We start from the raw sequence: 16583 nt of genomic DNA, 5'->3' as shown, positions 1-16583 counted from the left end.
TTAAGATATGAAGAAAGACACGATAACATACTTAATCAAATATGTTCACATTACATTGTAATTCAAGAAATAGTAGAAGCACTTACTGGTGCTCGAGAAGCAATGAATGGAGCATTAGAATTTGCAATTACTCTCAGAAATTTGCAGCTACAAGTTATCAGATTGTACCCTGATGATTATGAAAGTGCTTCAAGGCATGTTTGGTTAATTGGAAAATCAAGAAGACAAAGGAACAATAATAATTAGCATAGATCAAGCTATACGTTCTTTTTTGTATTTGTTGATTACTAAATGGATACTATTTCCTTGCAATGATCCTTCTCTTTGCATTGAAATCTTTGTAAATTTTGGCAATTTTTCTAATGTATGTGACTATCATATCCTGGAGTGCATGCTAGTAGGGGTGTTCGAATATCAACATCAACAACAATAATTATTATTTTGTCACGTCCCAATTTCCAAACACTTCTTCATATAAGCTCGTATTACATCATCATCAAAGATATTCACAAGGGGATAGTAAAACAATAAAGAATAGAAAAGAGAAATATATACCATGAAAGAGGAAAAATAAAAGTTTTATTTGTTCAAAGAAAAAATATGAGCATATATGTAATTTAAGGTTGTTTTGTGCACAAATGTGAAATAAGTTTCTCCAGAAAGGTACAAATAAAATTGTTCCTTATCGGACTTTCAATTCTCAATATTATTAACAGCCGTAATTTTTTTTAACATTATAATCATTTTTATTAATAAATAGATTTCTATATTATAGATATAACATAAATATACCCTTATTTCTAGCGGATGTGCACTTTAACTAAAACCGATGTAATCTGATATTTAGATGGGTTGAACGTCATGTGAAATACCACATCACTATATATATTATCTGAAAATTATGTTACGAGTACTATATATCACAACTTAAAATATTTTAAAATATGGTTAACTCTCAAAATTTCACATGAACCACATAAATTGGGACAGAGGGAATAACATTTAGTATTTAAATATTACTTTAATTAAGATTACTATAAACCACAATAATTAACAATTTAAAATATTTTAAAAAATATACTATTAAAAATTTGGTTGACTTTTAAATTTCACATGTGTCACATAAATTAGGACAAAATGAGTATAACATATTTAAAAATCATGTTAAAATATTATAAAGGCAGAATGCATAAGCGGCCCCTTGAACTTGTAAGGATTTTTCGTATAGACACCTTAACAAGGACTCCTTCCTATTGAACACTTAAACCACTCAAAAAGTGTACCTATCAAACACACTTGGCTGACTTGGCACTTATCGTGTGAGGCATTTGTTTTAAGGTGGAGCGCGTGACATTACACATCTCCTATGTGGAAAATCTAATCCTACGTGGTAATACACATCACAAAACACCCAACCCCACACCCAACCCCTCAGTCATTTCTCTAAATCCCCAAAACGTGTTCCAAAAAATCCTAGATATTCTTTCAAGATTCCCGCTCAATATGTGGTCGATTCAATAAAATAATTCTTGTTGTTGTGTTTTAGGGTTGATTCGAGAAAGCAAGGAGATTTTGTGTTAAATCTTGTGAAGTAAGTTCATTTTCGAATCTTTATGACTATTGCTATCAATTTCCCCTTTAAATATAGCGTCTCTTTTGTATATTACTACAATGATGATGTTTTGTACATATGTGAATAAAGTTTGAATTTTTTAGGGTTTCCTTGTCAGCAATTTGTCGGGTTTATTTGACTTTTTTTCTAGGGAATCTTATGGATATTATTATAGTAACTCGCTTTCACCATGGTGGTAAATTTGTGGAAGACACATCTGGTGGAGGTCTCACTTACATAGGGGAAAGTGAAGTGGAATATGTAGGTATTGATAAAGACCACTTTTCTTTAATGGAATTGCTTTTTTATACTAGAGATCTGGGGTATGTTACTGTGGGTGGGTTTTATTTTAAAGACCCTACAATCAATAACTTTGTCTTAGTGGATAACGATTTCAGCTAACTAAACCTTATAAAAGACCTAGGTGATGGTGACTTTTTGGACTTGTATGTTCAACATGTTATAGATGAGGTAGAAATTATTAAAGATGGGATCCCTACAAGTTATCTTTGTGGGCCAATAGTTGGTGAAATTATTAATGAGGATGGGGTAGAAAACTCACATAATATTAATGTGGATGAAGGGTTACAACAAGGAGCTACCCAATCTGAGAATATTAGTGTTGAAGTTGGTGTGGATGAAGGGTTACAACAAGGAGCTACCTAATCTGAGAATATTAATGTTGAAGTTGGTATAGATGATGCATCAGATCTTGAAGGTGTTGAAACAGATTGGGATATTAGTGATGATTCACAAGAGTTTGCTATTCCAGATGATGATGACTCAGAGATTGATGAAGAGTTGAGAACTCTTAGAAATGAAAGAAGAACCAAATTGCAGAGGAAAAAACCTGATTCTACAGAGGAAATAATTCTTGGAGTAGCTGGTGTTGATAGAGGATTTGAAGACATTGGAAGGAACAAGGCTGCTAGGTATGTAGGAAGATTGGGGGGAGATGAGCAATATATTGATAGTTCAGAACTGGATAGTGATGACAGTAGGGATGAATTAGATCCTGAAGCTGTGGAAGGTGTTGATTTACCAGCTAGAAGAAAAAGTAAAAAGGTTAGATTTGATCCTGATTGTGTAGTTGCTATATTTGAGCTTGGTATGGTATTTGAAAATGCCATAGAATTTAGAAAGGCTGTGGCAGAGTATGCTGTGGAATATAAAGTCAGATTAAAATTGAGGCCTAATGAAAAACATAAAGTCAGAGTTAAATGTCAGCTTAAGAAATGCAAATGGTTGTTGTATGCTAGTCTAGACAAAGACTCTGGTGACTTTATTGTTAAGAATTACTATCCTGTTCATCAGTGCCCTACCACAACCAAAAACAAGTTGTGTACATCTAACTTTATTGCAAATAAGTTTAGGGACAAAATAGTTTCTCAACCTTATATAAAGTTGTGGGAAATTCAAGAGTTGGTGAGGAAGACGACATGATTGTATGTTGGAAGAACTCTTTGTTATCGGGCAAAATTGATGATTCTCAAGGAGTTTATGGGTGATTGAAAGATGGAGTTTGCAAGGTTGTGTGATTATGCAGACATGATAAAACAGACTAATCCTGGTAGTTCATGTTGGGTGAGGACAGACATGGAATCTACTCCAGGAAAGAATATGTTTGTTTACTTTTATGTTTGTTTTGATGCATTAAAGAGAGGTTGGTTGGAAGGATGTAGAAAAATCATTGGTTTTGATGGATGCTTTCTGAAGGGTGCTTGCAAGGGTGAATTATTAGTTGCAATTGGTAGGAATGGAAATCAACAAATGTTTCTAATTGCTTGGGCAGTTGTTGATAAAGAAACAAAGCATAGTTGGAGGTTCTTCATCAACTTCTTGATACAAGATCTAAACTTAGGCACTGGACATGGATTGACTGTGATGTCTGATATGCAAAAGGTTAGTTTAATGTTCATTTTATTTAATTTTGATCTCATTGCCTATTTATTTAATTATTATTAGTCATAAATTTCAATTATTATGATATGTAGGGTCTTGTAGGAGCCATAATGGAGTTGCTGCCAGATTGTGAGCAGAGGATGTGTGCTAGACACATATGGTCCAATTGACAGAAGAATTGGAAAGGAGAAGAAAGAAGAAAATAATTCTGCAGATGTGCAAAATCAAGTTTTGAGGTAAAATTTCAAGATGAAATGGATAAACTTGATAAACTTGGTAATAAGATCTGTGGAGATTTGTTACATTATGAAAAAAAAGACATGGTGTAAAGCATATTTTAAGGAGCATGCTAAGTGTGATGTTGTTGAGAATAATATGTGTGAGACATTTAATTCTTGGATATTAGCTGCTAGACATAAATCAATTATCACCATGTTAGAAGAAATTAGACATAAGATAATGGATAGAAATGTTGAGATGAGAAAATTTGTTAACACTTGGATATCAAACATTTCTCCTATGGCAAGTTTAGTACTTGAAGAAAACAAAGATTATGCTAGAGATTGTCAAGTTAGGTTCAATGGCCAATTTGGATATGAAATTTTAGATGGTCATTATAGGCATATTATTGATATCAGAAAGAAGACATGTACTTGTAGAACCTGGCAGTTGAGAGGCATACCATGTCAACATGCTGTTTTGGCTTATCAGCATGCAGGCCAAGACCCTGAAGATCATGTTGTACATTGGTATAGAAAAAATACTTTCATGAAGGCTTATAATTACTTTATCCAGCCAATACCTAACATGAAAATGTGGCCTCACACTAGTGATATAGTGATTGAGCCTCCTGAACCAAAGCAAATGCCTGGCAGACCACCAAAATGCAGAAGAAAGTCAAAGGATGAGCCAAGAAAGAAGTATGGAAAGTTGTCCAGGAGAGGTGTAAAAATGACTTGTTCCAAGTGTCATCAACAAGGCCACAATAATAAAGCCTGCAAATATGTGATAATACTCAAGCAAACCTTTAATTACTTCAATTAAATAGATAAAATGCAATACAATTTTTCTTCTTCTTATTTCCACTATTAAATCTTCTGAAATGAGTCAGCCTGGAAGCTCAAGCCAACCTGCTAGCTCAAGTCAGCCTCAAAGCTCAAGGCAACCTACAGGTTATAGCCAACCACCAAGCTCAAGTGTAGGTTCTAGCCAGCCACCAAGCTCAAGGTAACCAAGAAGCTGTAGCCAACCACCAAGCTTAGGCCAACCTGTAGGTTCTAGCCAGCCACCAACCTGGAGAACATCACAACATGTTAGCTCAGGCCAACAATCAACTTTTATCTGTGATGATACTTCAATTGTTAGAAGAGTTCAACAAGCTGGAAAAGGCAGGGGAAGAGGCAGGGGAAAAGACAGGGGGAAATGAGGTGATGATACTTCAACTGTTACAAGAGGGCAACAAGCAGGAAGAGGTAAGGGAAGAGAAGGAGCATCAACATTAACACGAGGAAACAAAAGGCCTAAGACTGTGGGATTTGGCATCTACACTGATGATCTAAGTGGTAGACAAACATTAAATGTAAGAGTATAACCAACTTCAATTATTTATAATCCACTTTTATAATAGGCACTTAGTTTAGTTTCTTGTATACAGCCTGGTACAATAGGTGAAAAAGTTGTTACTCCAGCTGTTTTCAAGTGTGCAACACCAACAAATATTGATATTGGTTATAAGCCTCGTGGACTGAAATGGAAGGGTAAAGATGCTGTCACCACTCCACAATTACAATGCATGAGTTAGTCCAAAGGGGGTGAATCTGCAAACGTCTAGTGCAACAAGAGCAAGAACAAATGGGTGTGACTACTTTAATATGTTTTAGGTGTTTTTGATGTACACTTGGGGGTTGTTTTATTTGAATCTGTAATGCAAGCAGGAAACAATACTGAGTTTGCTTTAATATGTTTTGTGATGTTTTTGATGTACACTATAACTAGTGGTTTAAATGTGGATTTTCTTACAAGGAAATGCCAAGAATTTTTTGTCAATCATTCATGCTTGTTTAGAGCTTAATGTTATTGGTTGTTCACTTAGTATGGTTATTGTTCTGTGGAGGTGAAAAAAGCAAGGAAGAAGCTTGAATGTCACTTAAGGCATCTTCGTATCCTCTTTGCGACGTGGAGAAGAATTATAATTTGGCTCATGAAATCAAATTCCAAGCAGAGCACTCCGTTCCCTCTCCGCGAGGGATTCCTAAATTGATTCAACAAAGCAAGTTTGAGGCAGAACACTCCGTGGAGTGCCCATGTCGCTGAGATGAGCAATTGTGTGCGAATGGAAATTTAAAGATGCCTCCGCGTCGCGGAGATGAGCAATATGATAGATTAATGAACAACTTATCTCCATTCCTTCTTCCAAAATCAGTACAACAGAAACACAAGACTACTAATACAATCACTCTAAGACTACTAACATAAATATTTCCATATAGCGAAAATCACGAGTGCAATAACGCATATGATCCTGATTTTTCTTGCTTGCTTCCTCTCTTATTCATAGGATTTGATTCTTTTCAATAGACCCCATATGATCTTTTTTGCTTGAGGTGGTATTTCATCATCGTACCATCAAAAATAATCGCATCCACCTCTTCTCTATATAAATTATCAAAATAATTAAACTATAATTAACGATTGACAACGATTTGTTTAACCAGATTAGAATAATGATAAAAAGCTTACCTTTCGTCCTGTATTAAGTTGTGTCCATGAAATTTTCAATTCAGCATTGACCCCACATCAACAGAACACATTTGCATCTGAAGAAGTTGAAATCGACAAATTGGACATTTCCTTCGCTGTGAAGAAGACGAATGAAGAACTTTTTTTTATCTCCACTGTAGCAGCAACAATGGTGAGATGTGGAGAAGAAAGAGATGAGAAATTAATAAAGGGGAAGAATCTAGGGTTGGATAAATAAAAGGGGAAGATTTTGACCGTATGTTAAAGTGTGTCAATCAGACACATCAGCTTTTTTTTTCTCACTTCACGCTCTCAAAAGGAGTGCCTCACACGATAAGTGCCAAGTTACCCAGGTGTGTTTGATAGGTACACTTTTTGAGTGATTTAAGTGTTCAATAGGAAGGAGTCCTTGTTAAGGTGTCTATACGAAAAATCCTTACAAGTTCAAGGGGCCGCTTATGCGTTCTGCCTATTATAAATCATAATAATTAAGAATTCAAACATAAATTAAACAAATAATTATAATTTTTTTAGAAACAAAAAGGCGTACGCATAAAGTGGTTAATGCCCTCACTTATATATATGCGGTGGGAGACGATATTGCCTTCAAGCCTTGGCTTAAATTTAGGCGGTTCAAATGGCGCGGCTGAGATCTAATTTTCCGTTTCTTTAACACTAGGGTTTTCACTGTTGTTCTTCTACGATATTGTAAGAATCTTTTGCTTATTCAATTCTTGATTTGATTATCAGTGTTGTTTTCAAGATTGCACCATTGAATCAAGAAAATTGAAACACTTTCCGAATTCCGACCTTAAAACAGCAATGTACGCGACTTCTTTTACCTATGTTCACAAATTTTCAATTTGATTGATTGTATTTACATGATCAGATAGATGATATCTTGAACAACCGTTGTTGGAAAAAGTAAACAATTAGTGTAATGGGGAAAATCACTTGGCGATAATTGGGAAATTATGTTAATAACGGTCTATTGTGAGAACTTCTTGTTAATTCAATTCTTGATTGAAGTCAGAGAATTATTAGATTATCAGTGTTATCTCTAAGTTATTGCAACATTGAATCAAGAAAACTGAAACCCTTTCTGACCTTAATTTTTTCTTGTTAATTCAATTCTTGATTGAAATTAGAGAATTATAAGATTATCACCACACTGTCCAACCTTAAATTTTTTCTTGTTAATTCAATTCTTGATTAAAGTTAGTTAGATTATCACTAAACTTTCCAACCTTGAAATTTTATTGTTAATTCAATTCTTGATTGAAGTTGGAGAATTATAAGATTATCAGTTCACTTTCCAACCTTAAATTTTTTCTTGTTAATTTGATTCTTGATTGAAGTTAGAGAATTATTAGCTTAGCAGTGTTATTTTCAAGATCGCAGAATTGAATCTAGAAAACTGAAATACTTTCCAACCTTAAAAACAGTCAATGTAGTTGAAGCCGGTTCCTTTTCCTATGTCCAGAAGTTCTCAATTTGTTTGGTTGTATTTACATGATCAGATAGATGATATTCAGAACAAATGTTGTTGGAAAAGGTAAACTTCTTGGGAAATTATGTAAATAAAAGGTCTATTGGGAGAACTTCTTTGTTAATTCAATTCTTGATTAAAAAAAGAAAAAGAAAATTCAATTCTTGATTGAAGCTAGAGCATTGTTAGATTATCAGTGTTATTTTTAAGTGATTGCCGCATTGGATCAGGAAAACAGAAACACTTTCTGACCATAAAATTGTTCTTGTTATTCAATTCTTGATTGAAGTTAGAGGTACAGTTTCCAACCTTAAAAATTAGTTTTGTGTTTGTAAGTCCCCCAAAATAGTTAATGTTCTGAAGTTCTCAATATGTTTGATTGTAGTTCAATCTGGAGACTCTGACTTTTGTGTGTATGTGGACTCTTTGATCTTTGCTGCATCGTTCCTGAAACAATTATTATTACAGTATGGACCCAGACCAAGTTGTTGTTGAATTGGTTGGAATGGGATTTTCGTTATCTGATATTGCTAATGCTCTAGAAGTTGTGGGTCCATCAATTGATAGTGCGATTGATTATCTGCTCGATGATTCTCGAAGAAACACTGCAAGTGCATCAACTAGTACTGCATGTTTCACCCGTCGTGCTGGTATGCTGGGAAAAAGAGGCTCTTCTTCTTCGTCTTGTTCTGCAGGCAAAATACGGTAATCAAACATAATGAATTCATTCAATCAGCAACTAGACCTAAAAGAAGCAAGACAATGAATAAGTTGAATATGTCTCAATCAGAAATCTTGCAAAGAGATACTGGAGGTCGAAATGTGCATCCTCCTCTAGAGGATTCTGATCTCCACGTTGCAACTGAAAAAGCTGTATTACACATCATCTCATTGCAAAGATGAAGATATTGGACCAGACTGGCAAAAGAAGGTCAAGAATTTGTTGCAGAAACACTTTGGATTCTCATTGTTGAAGGATTTTCAGAAAGAAGCTCTGGAAGCTTGGCTATCTCACCAAGACTGTCCTGTTCTTGCAGCAACAGGATCAGGTATTATCCCCTCACACTTTTTCTTTCTTCACCGTTCTCTCCCTTCCTGTAAAATGTGATTTTCGATTTCTCAGAGTTATGTTTCTGTAGGGAAATCTTTGTGTTTTCAGATTCCGGCATTGCTGACTGGGAAGGTTTGTCATAGTTATATCACCGTTGATTAGCTTGATGCACGATCAGTGTTTGAAGTTAGCATAACATGGTGTTTCTGCTTGCTTCCTTGGATCTGGTCAAACTGTTTGAAGTGTGGAACAAAAAGCAATGGCAGGCATGTATAGCATCATTTATGTATATGCCCTGAGACAATTCTAAGGTATTGAGCATGTTAATCTTTTGAATTGTACTTCAAGGATAGTATTGGCTGTTGTTTGACAGATGAGTTTCCTTTTTTTCTTTTTTTCCTTTTCTTTCAGACTCATAAAACCCCTCCAAAGCCTTGCAGAAAGTCGTGGAATTGCTCTATTTGCAGTCTGTTAGAATATGAATAGGTTTATACAATCCTATTAGAATATGAATATGTTTATATAATTCTATAAGAATAGGAATAGGTTTATACAATCCTATTAGAATAGGAATAGGAATACAAATAGAAATAGGAATACTAAATAGTATCCTACTTGGTAAAGGATTGTATTCTAGGGTCTATAAGTAGGGTCTCAATGTAATAATGTAGACACAACAACAATTCAATAATATTTTTTCAATAATTCTCACATGGTATTAGAGCCTCTACGATCTTGATAGAAAATCAAAGAGCTTCCGCTGCCGGCGGGTGGCACCCATATATGCTACCCGTCTGGCCAATGATTATGTTAGCAATAGTTGGGTCACCATGCATCATTCTAGTGACTACTTTCTTATATCTAATTTGTGTAGCACCGTGCCATCATTCCGGTGACTGCTTTTTCATATTTAATTTGTGTAGCACCGTACCATCATTCTGGTGACTACTTTTTCATATCTAGTTTGTGTAGCACTGTGCCATCATTCCAGTGACTCCTTTTTCATATATAATTTGTGTAGCACCGTGCCATCCTTCCGGTGACTACCTTTTTTTGCATATCTGATTTGCGTAGCACCGTGCATCTCTCCGGACTACTTTTCATATTTAATTTATGTAGTACCGTGGATTTTTCCGAACTATTTCTCATATCTGAGTAGCATAGCATCATGTATCTTTTCAGTGACTCCTCAGATTTGATTTGCATAGTTCCATTCGTCTTTCCGGTGACTCCTTAAATCTGATTTGCATAGGGTTGTGCCATCATTCCAACCCTACCCGTATAATTTTTCTTTTTCAGTAGGGTCGTGCCATCATTCCGACCCTACCCATATTAATTTTACTTTTTCAGCTGAGTCGTGCCATCATTCTGACCCTACCCATATTATTTCTCTTTTTCAATGGGGTCGTTCCATCAATTCGAACTATCCTATATAATTTCTATTTTCTAGTTGGGTCATGACATCATTCCGACCCTACCCATATAATTTTATTTCTTAGACTGTGACCACTTTTAGCCATCAAATCTAATACTCTGACATATGAGCATGTTTCGGCCAGTTTTTCGGTGACTTGTTTAATATCGACTCGTCTATTGATTCCAACATAATCCATATACTTTATACTAGATTTTGAGCACTTGCAACGACCGTTGCACTGTGAAGAAGTATATATGGAGCAACCACCTAATTTTGTTGCTCAGGGGGAGTTTAGTAGCCTTGTATGTTGATTACGTAAGTCACTTTATGGTTTGAAACAGTCTTTGCAAGCTTGGTTTGGGAAGTTCCAACACTGTAATTTTATCACTCTGTATTTTATCAGCATTATGCATCAAATTCAGTATTTCATGAGAAGACCAAGCACATTGAGATTGATTGTCAATTTTGTGAAGTCGAGTGATCAACTTGAGATATCTCACCAAGCCTCTCATCGGTCCGCGTGTTAATTACATCTGTAACAAGCTAGGTACATGAATTGTATGCACTAGCTTGAGGGGGAGTGTTAGAATATGAATAGGTTTATACAATCCTATTAGAATAGGAATATGTTTATATAATTCTATAAGAATAGGAATAGGTTTATACAATCCTATTAGTAAGTAGGGTCTCAATGTAATAATGTAGACACAACAACAATTCAATAATATTTTTTCAATAATTCTCACACAGTCGATGAAGTTCACTGTGTTTCTTAGTGGGACCATGATTTTTTACCAGATTACAGGTTTATTCTTTTATTTGTTTGATAAATCAGTCTAATGCTATTATTTGGAATTGGTTTCTTGCAGTTGAAGCTCAAGGAGCCTCTGTGTTCCTGTTGCTTCTGACAAGCAAATATCGACTTTTTTCTCCTCATTAATCTAGTAACACACAACAACTTCCTTAAGTTCCTTGAGTTTTGTTATCATTCTGTTGTGAAGATAGTGCTTGCACTGTAGACGTTGTCTTTTGCTAGACCAGGCTAACAAATTACACCTGACTCTAGTATTTCCCATTTACTTCCTAGTAATCTCTCTTATTCAATTACAGGGACCAGTTTACCAGTTGAGCGTAGATATGACTCTTAATACATCATGCTAATTAACTGATAAGAAAATACCATGCATATGACTAGGCAAACTCCTTGGATATATCTCTTATCAACTTTGTTCTAGCCAAGCAAAAGCTGCAGGAAAATATTGACACAAAATTTCCATGTATCATAGGTGATTATCTGTTTTGAAAGAGAACTTTAGAACGGATACACCATGAAGTTTCTGAAGTTTGACATTCTGATCATGGCACTGACTGCTACTGCCAGTACTCATGTTCGAGGAGACATTCTGCAGTCATTGCACATGTCAAAGGCGACAAAAATTGTTCTCAATTTGTTTTCCCAGCGCCAATTTTTAGTAAGATAATTTACACCGTGCTACGGTAATTTTTTTGGTTTGGCATTCCTTGCATGTCCTGCATTTGCTGCATCATTTCATTCTTTGCTTTCTTTCTCTTACTTTTCCTTATTTTGTTTGTTGTCGGGGGGAGGGGGGGGGGATTTTTGAGAACACATTTATTTGTTGTTAGTAATCCATACACCGTTTAAACTCCCATGAAGTTAAATTCTTCAGAGAATTCAATACTTAAATTGTGACATTATGTTTGCCCATCATTTACATCCTGTATTCACATTCAAGAACTAAATTACAACTTCCTTTGACTAGTTATGGTATTTAAACTAGATCCTTAATCTTTGTGTCACTTTATGTCTGCTGCATAATACCATGAAAGGGCTATACTGCATATTAATAAAGTTTCCATCGAGTGTTTTTAGTTTTATTTTTGCTACAGTATTAGTGTTTGAACCTTCTAAAGGTACAGTGTTCATTCTCTGTACATATGCTGATAGAAATAATGGTTAATCAGTTCATTTCTGCTGCTTACAGGTGAAGCACTCTAAAATATCATCTTTAGCATCCTACAAGAAGGCTTGCCAGCGAAAGCAAGGGGTTTGCCTTTTGGGTTGAGCTCGTCGCATCAGGCTTGCCTAGTGCGGGTAACCTCTCCTATGTGGTTTGCGAGCTATTGCATGGGAACTGGGGTTTTACCCTGTGCGCACCCAAAGGGTAGCGGCTGCGGGTTTCCCTTGTCATCAAAAAAAAAAAAAAAAAAAAAAAAAAAAAAGCATCCTACAAGAAGGATTTTCATGAATTGATAAGCACTTATTCCAGAAAAGGGAAGTCTTCCTCGAAAAATAAGTTAATGTCTACAAATTTGGAGAACTCTGAAAGCTCTGATAATGCTTCCAATGGTTGCATGGATGAACATAGTGGGATCAATGACAATAGTGTAGACGATGTTGAGGGGGATGCTGTTTCTGACAGTGACATTGAAGTATCTTCTCCCGGGAGACATGGTTTAGATTCATTGAAGGATAGACAACTGTCTGTTGAGTATCTGGAAGATGAGTGTGATGTTGTGCAAGATGTTGATGATTTGGATGGTAAAACTCTTCTTTGGGTGAAAAGATCGTTTATACAGTACAATTCCAATTTAAGAGAAAATTTTATTGACCCATATTCCAAAACACTAAAGATTACACAACCAATAACTCGACCTGTTACCAAAGTCCGAAAGCCACAACAGAGACCTTGAAAATTATTTTGCGTAAACATAGAGAATTTGAAATTTTTTTACCTTAGTGTGGATTGAAACAATTCCTTTTGTTTTGTCATAGCTGCAGCAGTACTTTCATCTACATTCTAAAGTGTTTAAGATTCAGTTTTCTCACTTGCAACAACCCTGGGCAAATCTATCTTCACATCAGTGCAAGATTGTTTAGTATGAGATTTCAAGAGGATATAACCTTAGCTTGAGATAGATATTGCTTATCCCTGGAAGTTGATGGAGGAAAAAACCTTGCATTATCTTATCCTGCGACACAGCTCTCTTAGTTCATGATCAAAAGAACACATTAGATGAAAGTATCTCATCCTACTCTTTCTTGCATTCTCAAACTTGACCTTTTTGTGTGACAGATAGTCTCTTCATTTCTTAAAACCAAATTAGGGAGATGCTTTTTGTGGGTTTTCCTTATCCTCTAACCGCTCATCCTACTCTTTCTTGCATTCTCAAACTTGACCTTTTTGTGTGACAGATAGTCTCTTCATTTCTTAAAACCAAATATGGTAGATACTTTTTGTGGGTTTTCCTTATCCTCTAACTGGCAATGTTGCAGCTTATGTAAAGACTTTTATCTTCTCGTCAAAGGTACCTTTTGTGGGTTTTCTCAATTTCTCATTGGCTACCTAGAATGTAAATTTATTATTTTAAATTATAAGCTTGGTCATTTATCCCTATAACTTGCTTTATGAATTCAAATAAATTGTACTGATGTTAATAGTTGTTACAGTTTCTCGTGGTGAATTTAGTGGAAAACTACCACTGAAAGGTTGCACAAAACTCCTGATCTGGCCAATGATCCAGAAAAAAGAGCAAAGCTTCGACACAAACCGTTGGAGGATGGACCAACAATAATCTATGCCCCATCTAGGAAAGAAACATTAAGTATATCAAAATTTCTTTCTAAATTTGGGATCAAGGCCTGCTGCTTACAATGCTAAGGTAATATATATCCCATAAGTTAAAGTTATTATATTGCTCTACCTCTTATTTTATTGATGTTGAGTTTATTTCGCCACCAAATTATAATTGTTTGAAGGACTTCAGATAATTTTGCATGGTCGCATGATGTAGGAGCATGTCTTTAAGATGCAAAATACCATAGTTGTGAAAGTGGACTAAAGGTGATCACAAGCATGCTGTTCAATTAGTTTGCTTTCATGTAATTTAGGTATAACTTGTCTCTGTGATATTATGTGGTAGATGTCTGCTAGATTAGAATCAAGGTCTAAAAATTTCACTGCCCAAGCCTTTGGACATATTGTCCACTTTTGTGCAACAGACCTTACATATTGGTCTCTTATGCTACACCACCATCGAATCCAAAAACATGTGTACCATCCAAACTTATGCTATGTTTTATGTAACATTCACTCTTTTCTCCCTTTTTGATGTGAGATTTGCCGTAAGTGTCATATGTACCCCTTATTCTGATGCTTGCCAATCTAAAAACTTGCTAATCCTGCTAACTAAAAATTTGACTCGTCCTCATTAACTTGACCTCCGTCGTGAGTGTCACGTGAAGGTGCCTCCTTACAACTTAGCATCCTTGCTAAGATTTTCCCCATCATCATACTTCGGGAACTTGGCTCTGATGTCATAGTGGGTATAACATAAGCCTGTGGCACATATTGCGTGCTTTGGCTTAACAGAACTCACAGATTTGTCTCTTGGACAACTCTATCATCAAAGCCCAAAAGCGCTCATACCATGTGAACTTGCTATGTTCTTATATATCACTCCACTCATTTTTTGAACTTTTCGACGTGAGATTTTCCCATGGTGTAATATGTAACCTTCTGTCAGCAGCTTGGCAACATAGAAGCCTTCCAACTCTCTCTTTGACCCGCCCGCATCAGCCCACCCTCCGTCCTGGGCATTACAAAAAATGATGCTGTTTAGGAATGAAGTTGCTTGTTCCTTGTCAATTGAGCCGTAATGTTTGCTCTTTCTCTTTTCAGTTGCCAAAATCACATCTGAGGCAGGTGCCTAAGGAATTTCACGAGAACACTCTGCAGGTAAAGCTAGGTAATGTGTTAGATGGAAAAATATTAACAAACATTTTGTATCTTATTTAACAAGTTAATACATGTTTGTAGGTCTTTGATCCTTTGCATTCAATATTCTAGAGTGTTATGTGCATATTCCCTCATGTTCATGAAGAGGAAATTCATCATTGAACTTATTGTCCTCATTTTTGTGTGAATCAAGTTGGATCAATCTCTATGTCCTGATCTCAGATGCTTTATAGGTTATTTATCCGAACTTGGTCCAATTGAGGGTTCATATGCTGAACCCTTCTAGTTTGACATTGAGGCATAGCCGCATAGTACATTCATGGTTCTGCCAAGTCAAATAAGTGAGGAGCAGACAAAACAAACATATAAGATGTTATCTGATTGCTTTATGTTGTAAGATAATTATTAACTGAACGACTTCAATTAGTTCTTTGGTTTCCATCTTATGTGTTGGTTATGTTCAACAGATATGGAATGAACACTTCTTGCTGTAGAGCCAAGACACTTGTGGAGTACTTTGGTGAGCACTTTCTTTTGGAGAAATGTCACATGTATGTCAAGACACACTGGCTATTGTGCTTTCCCTTTGTTCCTTACAAGCTGCTTCATGTCAAGGAAGTGTGCTTGTGCTTTTCTGTTAATTTTCTTCCACTTTCCCTTTCAGGGTGGCTGTGGAGGCAAAGAATGTCCACAGCACTGTAAATGTTGTTTCTAATATTTGATTCCTCTTAAGTTAGTCTCTAAATTGAGGTTTCAGGTACTCGTTTTATCACAGGACATGCCACATTAAAGAGATTCATTTGTAGCCGTTTGAAATAAAAAATGACTTCCTATGCATGTAAAGATGTGCCAAATGCATCCCATTGCTAATATCTGTTTCAATTCATGCTTACTGACGTTTGCCTTTATCTTTTGAGTATAGTTAATTTTTGCTCAAGAAAATACATGTTTGTCACAGGTTTTTCTTGCAATGAGTTCACTTTCTTAGTTTATGGCATTTACCTGGTACATAATGCACAGGTGTGATATATGGCATCAAAGGTCCACCTGAAAGACAGAATTTAAACGCTGAGGCAATGATCTTCTTGCAAGTTGTTGCTACTCATTGTGTGAGTACGTCTGCCATCTCACATTTGCTTGCGCTCCTTCGTGCTTTGTCATCTCATTTTAGCATTGCTGGTCATTTCTGGTGCAGAGAAATTTTGCAGACATCTCCTATGGTGGTTATGAAGGGAGACTTGGCGAGTGGCCAAACATCAAGGCTTTAGTCAGCAGAATAATGGAACATGTACTTGTTCTGTTCAAGGCTCTCTCTTTCTCTCTCCCTTTGATCTCTTGCTATCTGCTAGTTTGATGTGCATGCCCCCATTGAAAATTCTCAGCAAGGGCCCTTATAGAAAGCATGTCTACCAAGGGATATGACAAAAAACCTAAAAATCTTCCTTCAATTTGAATGAGCTTCTTGTTACCTTGTGAATATAGAAATTTAAGTGAAAAATAGTACACGGAAATGGGGTTTGGGAGCTATTACCCATGTGTGAAGGGTACATTCCGACTTGAAATGCACGAGGGTCTGAAGCAAAGATCCTAAAAGTGATAACAAAAGTACAAAGAAA

The 16583-nt window shown here is 35.8% G+C and overlaps 1 long non-coding RNA gene and 1 pseudogene across 1 annotated transcript in view; both read left to right on the top strand.

Annotated features, from left to right (window-relative positions):
• Positions 1–323, top strand: part of LOC125853233 (uncharacterized) — a 32779-nt gene extending 32456 nt beyond the window's left edge. Inside the window, exon 3 of the long non-coding RNA XR_007445147.1 lies at positions 6–323. This is a non-coding gene — a long non-coding RNA (uncharacterized LOC125853233). The remainder of the gene's footprint in view (positions 1–5) is intronic.
• A 7326-nt stretch (positions 324–7649) lies between these two features.
• Positions 7650–15770, top strand: LOC125854552 (ATP-dependent DNA helicase Q-like SIM; annotated as a pseudogene).
• The last annotated feature ends 813 nt before the right edge of the window (positions 15771–16583 follow it).

The sequence above is a fragment of the Solanum stenotomum genome, chromosome 1 (assembly GCF_019186545.1).
Source record: "Solanum stenotomum isolate F172 chromosome 1, ASM1918654v1, whole genome shotgun sequence".
Lineage (NCBI taxonomy): Eukaryota > Viridiplantae > Streptophyta > Magnoliopsida > Solanales > Solanaceae > Solanum > Solanum stenotomum.
The sequence above is the reverse complement of the archived record's forward strand: the minus strand, read 5'-3'. Positions and strand labels throughout refer to the sequence as shown.